General features: G+C 43.0%; 1 protein-coding gene across 5 annotated transcripts in view; it reads right to left on the bottom strand.

The window, feature by feature from the left end:
- card11 (caspase recruitment domain family, member 11) overlaps positions 1 to 3,105 on the bottom strand; it is a 55,029-nt gene extending 51,924 nt beyond the window's left edge. For 4 of the 5 annotated variants that reach the window (XM_063185143.1, XM_063185164.1, XM_063185157.1 and 1 more), the window contains exon 1: positions 2,986 to 3,105. The gene's annotated coding sequence lies outside the window, so the exon portion shown is untranslated. Of the gene's footprint in view, positions 1 to 2,678 lie in introns of all 5 variants that reach the window. The other variant, XM_063185152.1, reaches the window with a different exon arrangement.
- Between the last annotated feature and the right edge of the window lie 4,321 nt (positions 3,106 to 7,426).

The raw sequence follows: 7,426 nt of genomic DNA, 5'->3' as shown, positions 1-7,426 counted from the left end.
CCCTAAATGCAGGTTTACCACAGGTTAGACTACTACAGATCAGCGTACTCCCTGGGCTTTGCCTCATCCACTATATTTTACGCAGACACTAAAATGCTGAACAGCACTCAGCATTTCCTGAGAGGATTGAGGACTGGAGAATATTTTGCATAGTTTTGCTGTTGTTTGAATAATTTTGTTAAGTCTCTCTTTTTGAATTTCTTGAACTAGTATGCACTGCTGGTGACACTGTCGATTCATCTATATTGTGTGGGCCACACTGCATGTATATTATACAAAATTGCTTTGTTTGATGAGAAGGGGGATCAAAATCAAAATATGATCTAGGGCGGATGCACATTACAATTTACAAAGTAATACACTGTCTAACCTTACAGGAACTCTCTTAATCTCTTCAATTCTTTGAGATAACTTTAACTGCAGTATTACTAAGACTGGATTGTATCACCCCTTTGATGTGTGATAAACAAAGTTACGTTCATAAGTTGTTTTATTCCCGCATTTGAAACTTCACTGCATGACGCAACTTCCTTTCATTGCTTTTCAGATCTTAACTTTGAAAAAAACAGCAAATTGCACTGACCAGTAACCGACAAAATAACAATTACAGCTTGTAGCAACTCAATATGCAGACTCTGTGAAGCCCCATTTATTGTTAGTTCTCTCTAAGCTGAGACAGCACAATAATTAACATTTGCTGATCTGCATCAACTTAATTGGAAAGAGTTAAGTAAATTGGGCCAAACCGGGCATTATTTCACTGGGTTTAATGACATGAAGTCAATGTTGGTAGAGCGTGCCTGAAGGGGGGGTCTGGTCTTGCTCTGGGGTGCATTTCTCAAAAGAGAAGTTGTTAGCCTGTTCGCAACTTCCGTAGTTGCCAATGGGAAAATGCATTGAAAACAACAAAGTAGCTAATGTAGTAAGCAACTTTGGTCTCCAGAAATGCACCCCTGGATTGTGGCTATAGAAGGTAAGGTAAATGTTGTTATGGTTATGGTTATGGTTCACGAGATGTTGTGCTTTACTGTTGATACTAGGGGCTACGGACCAGGTAGTGAAATTTGTATGAAGCATCTGGCAGGGTCGACACGGTGCAACACTCCAATTATACAATTCCGTTTCTCTACCCCTCTACTTCAAGATTATGCATAAATTACATATAAAATATTCAGACAGTACTGAGCTAAAACCATGCCCTTGTTAACATTGCCAATTACCTTCCCTCAATGTGGCTGGTAGTCATACCAACCAGCAGCTTCACTTTTTCTGCACTCCTCTACCTAAATGGTCACAGTTTGGCAACAAATAAGAGTGTATTCATATTTTTTTGGGATCGGATTTATCCCCAGGCTGAGGTATACCTTCAAAGGCCAGTGCAGGCTGAGGGCCACTTTTAAGTGGCGAAGAAAAAGGTATGATATAAATATGCATTCGTAGAGTACATTAATAACCATCCCCCTTTCTTGCTTTGTGTCTGACCATCGTTCTCCCACACGAAGGCAGGCATGGCTTATGCTCCAGGCTATACAAGGCCCTTTGCAATGAATGAGTCAGTCTTTAAGACGATGGAGCTAACTCAGGAACTACTCAGAGAGAGAGAGAGAGAGAGAGAGAGAGAGAGAGAGAGAGAGAGAGAGAGAGAGAGAGAGAGGAAGGGGAGAGAAGAGAAGAGAAGAGAAGAGAAGAGAAGAGAAGAGAAGAGAAGAGAAGAGAAGAGAAGAGAAGAGAAGAGAAGAGAAGAGAAGAGAAAAATTGCAGCAATGGGCACCTGCTCTGTATGCGCCATGCAGTGTTTTCCTGTATTACACATTACAGTCTATTCAAATGACATTTCTATTAACCTTCCTTGCTCCCATGGACACGGAGACAGGCTCTGAAGAAAGCTTTCTCCAGGGAAAGCAGGTGGCAAACAACTTCTGCTCCCTTTATAAAGGCGCGTACACAGACACAGACACAGACACACACATACACACACACACACACACACACACACACACACACACACACACACACACACACACACACACACACACACACACACACACACACACAGTCTGCAACATTAGAAATGAGAAAAGTCTTGCACTGGCAGGTTTCATATTAGTTGAACTGCATCTCACGTCACCATAGCTTATACTACCTGGGTGCCATCTTCCCGACCCAAGTCCTTTTTTTAAAAAGGGGGGTGATGATGAGAAGTCAGCACTCAAAACAACATTGAGATAATATTCCATGGAGTTTTGTTACTGTTTATATCTATGTTATAAAGTTTTAAACTGCTTTAAACTTGTGAACCATTGATTGAAGCATGCTTCCTCTAAATAGCTCAAATTAATTAAACTCCACCAACAACATGATGTTGCACAATAGTGAAACCTGTTACACGACTTACTTTTAGAGCTTTAGGTGATCTACAAATCAATCTATAAGCCAACATGTTTCAATTCAGTGCAACTTCACTTATGATCTCTGACTACCTACTTTAATAGTAATGATGACATGTATTACAGGCCTACATTAAAAAAAAAACTGTAGCATCTACATGCACAGAGAAAAGGAAAGTGAGAAATTATGCTCCGTGTGGAGGCTATTAAAGATGAATTTATCACACAATTATAATAGGACCCAGCCCACTTTCTGTCAATATGAAAAATGGCATTATCGAAACAACTTACAGACACTTCTGGTCCTTGAGCTGTCAACTCCCTCTGCTGCTGCTGATGGCTTGCTCGCTGTCGTGTTTGCAACCCGCGAGGTAATTAATCATTTTCTACAAAACGCTCCCATTCTGCAGACACCGAAAGGCTGCAACATGTAGTAGGCTACTTTCTGCCTGTAGTTAGACTGCTTTTGACACCGTCCCAAAAACACTCGTTAGCTGGCTGTCCCAACCAGGAAAACACAGCCGAACTTTCCGCAACTTGTTTGACAAGTTTATAAACATTTAGCTAAACGTTCCACACAGGCGCGCGTGCTGTTTACCTGTTGAAGGATCAGCCTCTGCGTTCTCAGCTCAACAAGTTCATCCCGGATAAAGAAATGGCCAAACACGAAATCTTCAGAAAAGACGACCGTCGAGGGGAATGAAGTTCAGTTCTAGTGCGGCACCTGTGACAGTGAGCCGTGTCAGTCAAGTTCAGAGAAGCAGACGTGAAAAAAAGGCGGAGTTGGGCTATAATGGAAACTGCTTTGAGAGCGTCAGTGTGAGACAAGTGTAGGCTACTACGGCTCGAGTCATTGTAGACTTGTAGGTTTGTCTTGGTTTCGGAAAAAATGTGAGCAATACATAAGTACACAAATGTCAACACAACACAACGTTTCTTTGTAAACAGGTGGTCGCCTAAAGGCCTATAGGCTACTTTCCGGCCAGTTTTAGTCAATTTGCATTAGGCCTATTACCAAAATTGTGTCACTACTGTAATCATTTTATGTCCAAGGTGGAATGTAGACCTACATTTGTTTTATTATTATTATTATTATTATTATTATTATTATTATTATTGTTGTTGTTGTTGTTGTTGTTGTTGTTGTTGTTGTTGTTGTTATCTTGACCTACTGTGGACAACTACACGTTTGGCGACGCCGGGTAGGCTAATTAGGCTACACAAGCTGAAATAGTATTTCTGGATAATAGTATGTAGCCTAGGCCTATTTTATTTGGGATTTTTTTTATTATTATTATTATTCTCTCTCTCTCTCTCTCTCTCTCTCTCTCTCTCTCTCTCTCTCTCTCTCTCTCTCTCTCTCTCTCTCTCTCTCTCTCTCTCTCTCTCTCTCAATGACTTGGGAAAAACGAAGGTAGGGGCATTGAACCAGGCTATATGACATGATTATTATTGTTGTGCGGTTCTCATCGATGGGTAAAGTGTGGTGGCAGTCTTGCAGGTCGCCCTCTGGTGGGGGAACATGAAAATGCGATGTGTGATTTCCACAATGGACATCACACAGCTAACTGAGAAACCATCAAAGTAATGACAAAATGGAAGCAAATACAAATATAATCTCAAATCGTTTAAAATATTGCCTTTGAAGGTGCACTGTGTAGGATGGTGGGCAGGCCCTATAGCAACTATGCTGCTGTCTATTGGCAAATGTGATCTTTTCATGAATATTTACTGAGTAATAAACTATTTACTAGTATTACCAAAGTACAGTAAGTATTGAAGCTAAAATGCCTATTTCTGGAAATCCAAAAGGTCAGAGCATGGAGAAGGTCCCCCTTTTCATGTAGGCCTATGAAAAGTATATTTCATTCATTCATTCAAATGCATGTCATAATGAATGCTTAGAATGTGATGGTGGTGGTAAGTATTCATGAAAAAGGTAACATTTGCGGCGTGAATCCTGGAAATAAACTTCTAAAACATACTGAACAGTGCACCTTTAAAAGCACCCAACAGTGGAGAGGATTGAGCCTGGTTGAATAAACAGAACATTTTTCAAAGGGTGTTCTTGGAAATGCTCACTCAAGGCAATTTGTTGTGAGAGATACAGATATGGATGCATATCTGATACATATGGATGGAAGTGGATTTCTCATACATCCTCTTAAAGGGACACTGTGTGAGATTTTTAGTTGTTTATTTCCAGAATTCATGCTGCCCATTCACTAATGTTTCCTTTTTCATGAATACTTACCACCACCACCATCAAATTCTAAATATTCATTATGACTGGAAAAATTGCACTTTTCATACATGAAAAGGGGGGATCTTCTCCTTGTCCTCCATTTTGAATTTCCAAAAATAGCCATTTTTAGCTGCAAAAATGACTCTACTTGGACCATACTAGAAAATATTTGTTTATTACTTAGTAAACTTTCATGTAAATATCAAATTTGGCGATAGCCAACCCAGTTTCAATGAGCAGCATAGTTGCAGTACCTTTTTTGACCATTTAGTGCACAGTGTCCCTTTAAGGAACTAACCGTCTGCAGGTCAGAAAATGCATGAGAAATAAATATGACTCAGTTGGAATGATGAAAGGCATGCACGACTAGACAAGGACATGAAAACATCATGATTATGGAATGTAATGGAAAAATACATGATTCCCTTTTGGGGATAATAAAGTTGACTTTGACTTTGACTTAGTGCCAAATACCGGCATATCAGAATAGGTCTTTCATGTGGCCATGAGAAGCAACATTCTCGTTAACCTTGCTTAATTTGACTTATTGTCATAATGGCAATACTTTTCCAGTGTGTGTGTGTGTTTGTCGTGTGTGTCGTGTGTGTGTGTGTGTGTGTGTGTGTGTGTGTGTGTGTGTGTGTGTGTGTGTCGTGTGTGTGTGTGTGTGTGTGTGTGTGTGTGTGTGTGTGTGTGTGTGTGTGTTCTTGTACTTGACGTTCATAGGGTATGTCTTCAAACTCCTAAATGAGATCCAGTTGCCTACATTTTGCGACATTACGTTGATCTCAGTGAATAAGAACCATCTCACTGCAAAGGAAAGTAGTTACACAGAAAAGCATAGAAGAGATGAACATGAAAGAGAGAGAGACGGAGACAAAGACAGAGATATAGACATATAGAAATAAAGAGTCTGTTCATCTATGAGAGGCAGATGGATACAGAGAGAGAGAGAGAGAGAGAGAGAGAGAGAGAGAGAGAGAGAGAGAGAGAGAGAGTGCGCAAATTGCCAAATATTACTCTATATCCTATCCTAGAAGGAGGTGTTGTTTGTATCCTTAAAAACTGCTCTTATTTTGAGACCCACATTGGATTGTGACTCAGCACCATTGTATCTGTACATATGAATTGCGGACATAAATGAAGTAGTGTGCGTGTGTGTGTGTGTGTGTTTGAGAGAGAGAGAGACAGAGAGAGAAAGAGAGAGAGAGAGAGATGGAGAGGAGGGAGGGAGAACAAAGAGTGCGAGCAACCTGCTGCTGCAAACCTGATATGTGGGTAAATTGGAAGCCGCTGACCCACCATTCATCAGCTGGGCACTGCCATGAATGACAAGTGGAACAGAATGCCAGAGTCACTCGCCGACTTTCAACAGCTGCCGAGAATCCTTAAGAGCAAGCTGCTGAGCTGAGGTGAGGAGAGTGGGCTGGGGTGGGTTGGGGTGGGGGAGGCAGGTGTATATATAGGAACAAGAGGACAAGCTGGGGTGCTGCCAACAAATGGCTCCGCAACAGAACAGTGCAGCAGGACTAAAGCCTTGTTGACCCACCGCGATAGGGGGAACGCGCGGGGCCGGCGGCTCCCGAAAGCAGCCGGCCGCTTACTGGATGTGTTTGACCAGCTGGTCCCCTTAACCCCACTCTTGCCCAACAGTCTACAGCCTACACACATGTACTGTATGCACACACGCACATGCAAACGCACACTAACGCGCACACACGCACACATGCACACACGCATGTGCGCACCCACACACACACACACACACACCAGCTGATCTGTTGTGACCTCAGTGCATAGGGGCTCTTTTCAATTCCAATCAAGAAGCCAGCAGAGTGCTGCAGCGCGCTAAGCCCCCCCCACATTTGGGCTTGCATGGCCCACCCTCGGGGACCCCAGTTCGAGTCCGGCCGAGGTCGTTTCCCGATCCTCCCCCGTCTCTCTGTCCCATGCGCTTCCTGTCACCATCTTCGACTGTCCTGTCAAATAAAGGCACAAAAAGCCCCTAAAAAATATATAGGCCTATTTAAAAAAAAAGAAACCAGCAGAACTGGTGCCCTCATAGGCTGGACTGGCACCACAGTGCAGAGCAGCTGGGTATGGTCCACCCGGGTCGCTGACAGCTTGGGCTGGTCCCAGGACAAAGTCATCTGACAGGGCTCTCCACCCAATATTATAGGCCTACAATCTAATGAGGACTCAATCCTGCCTCCCCCTCTCCCTAGGCCAGGCCGCCCCTGTTGTCAGCTTAGCTGTGGCCCACTCTTGTACAATGGGCACAGTCACTGGCATGGCCTCCATCGGTATAGCCAGAGAGAGTAGAGAGAGAGAGAGGTTCCATTGGCCCATTGTTTCCGGGTTCTATTATTGCAAGGGGGAGGGGGGGGGGGAAATCCCCCTTTAGGAAGACCTAGGCAGACCTAAGGACTGTTCCATGAGTATTATGACGCGCCCCTTTAGGCAGACCGGAACCTGGTCATGTTAGGTGCCCATAGCAACCTATTACATTGGCATATCTCTATATACTTAAAGAATCTCTGGTATAGCACAGCAGCAGATAGGAGACATACAGCAGAGTGCCACACCTCATTGGCATTCTGTATAGAAGGTATCCATGCTAATGTAGGCTTGCTATACATGGGTTCTAAAATGTGTTTATAACCTGACTGCGCGAAACTAACTGCTCACAACTCAACCTCTGATTGTTGGAAACCGCTGTCGGTCAAAAAATTAGCTCACGTGGTTGGCTGCCAGTGTCTTGCCCCTCCTCATAACACCGTGTTGATAAACATTC

The sequence above is a fragment of the Engraulis encrasicolus genome, chromosome 2, assembly GCF_034702125.1.
Source record: "Engraulis encrasicolus isolate BLACKSEA-1 chromosome 2, IST_EnEncr_1.0, whole genome shotgun sequence".
NCBI classification, from domain to species: Eukaryota; Metazoa; Chordata; class Actinopteri; order Clupeiformes; family Engraulidae; genus Engraulis; species Engraulis encrasicolus.
The sequence above is the reverse complement of the archived record's forward strand: the minus strand, read 5'-3'. Positions and strand labels throughout refer to the sequence as shown.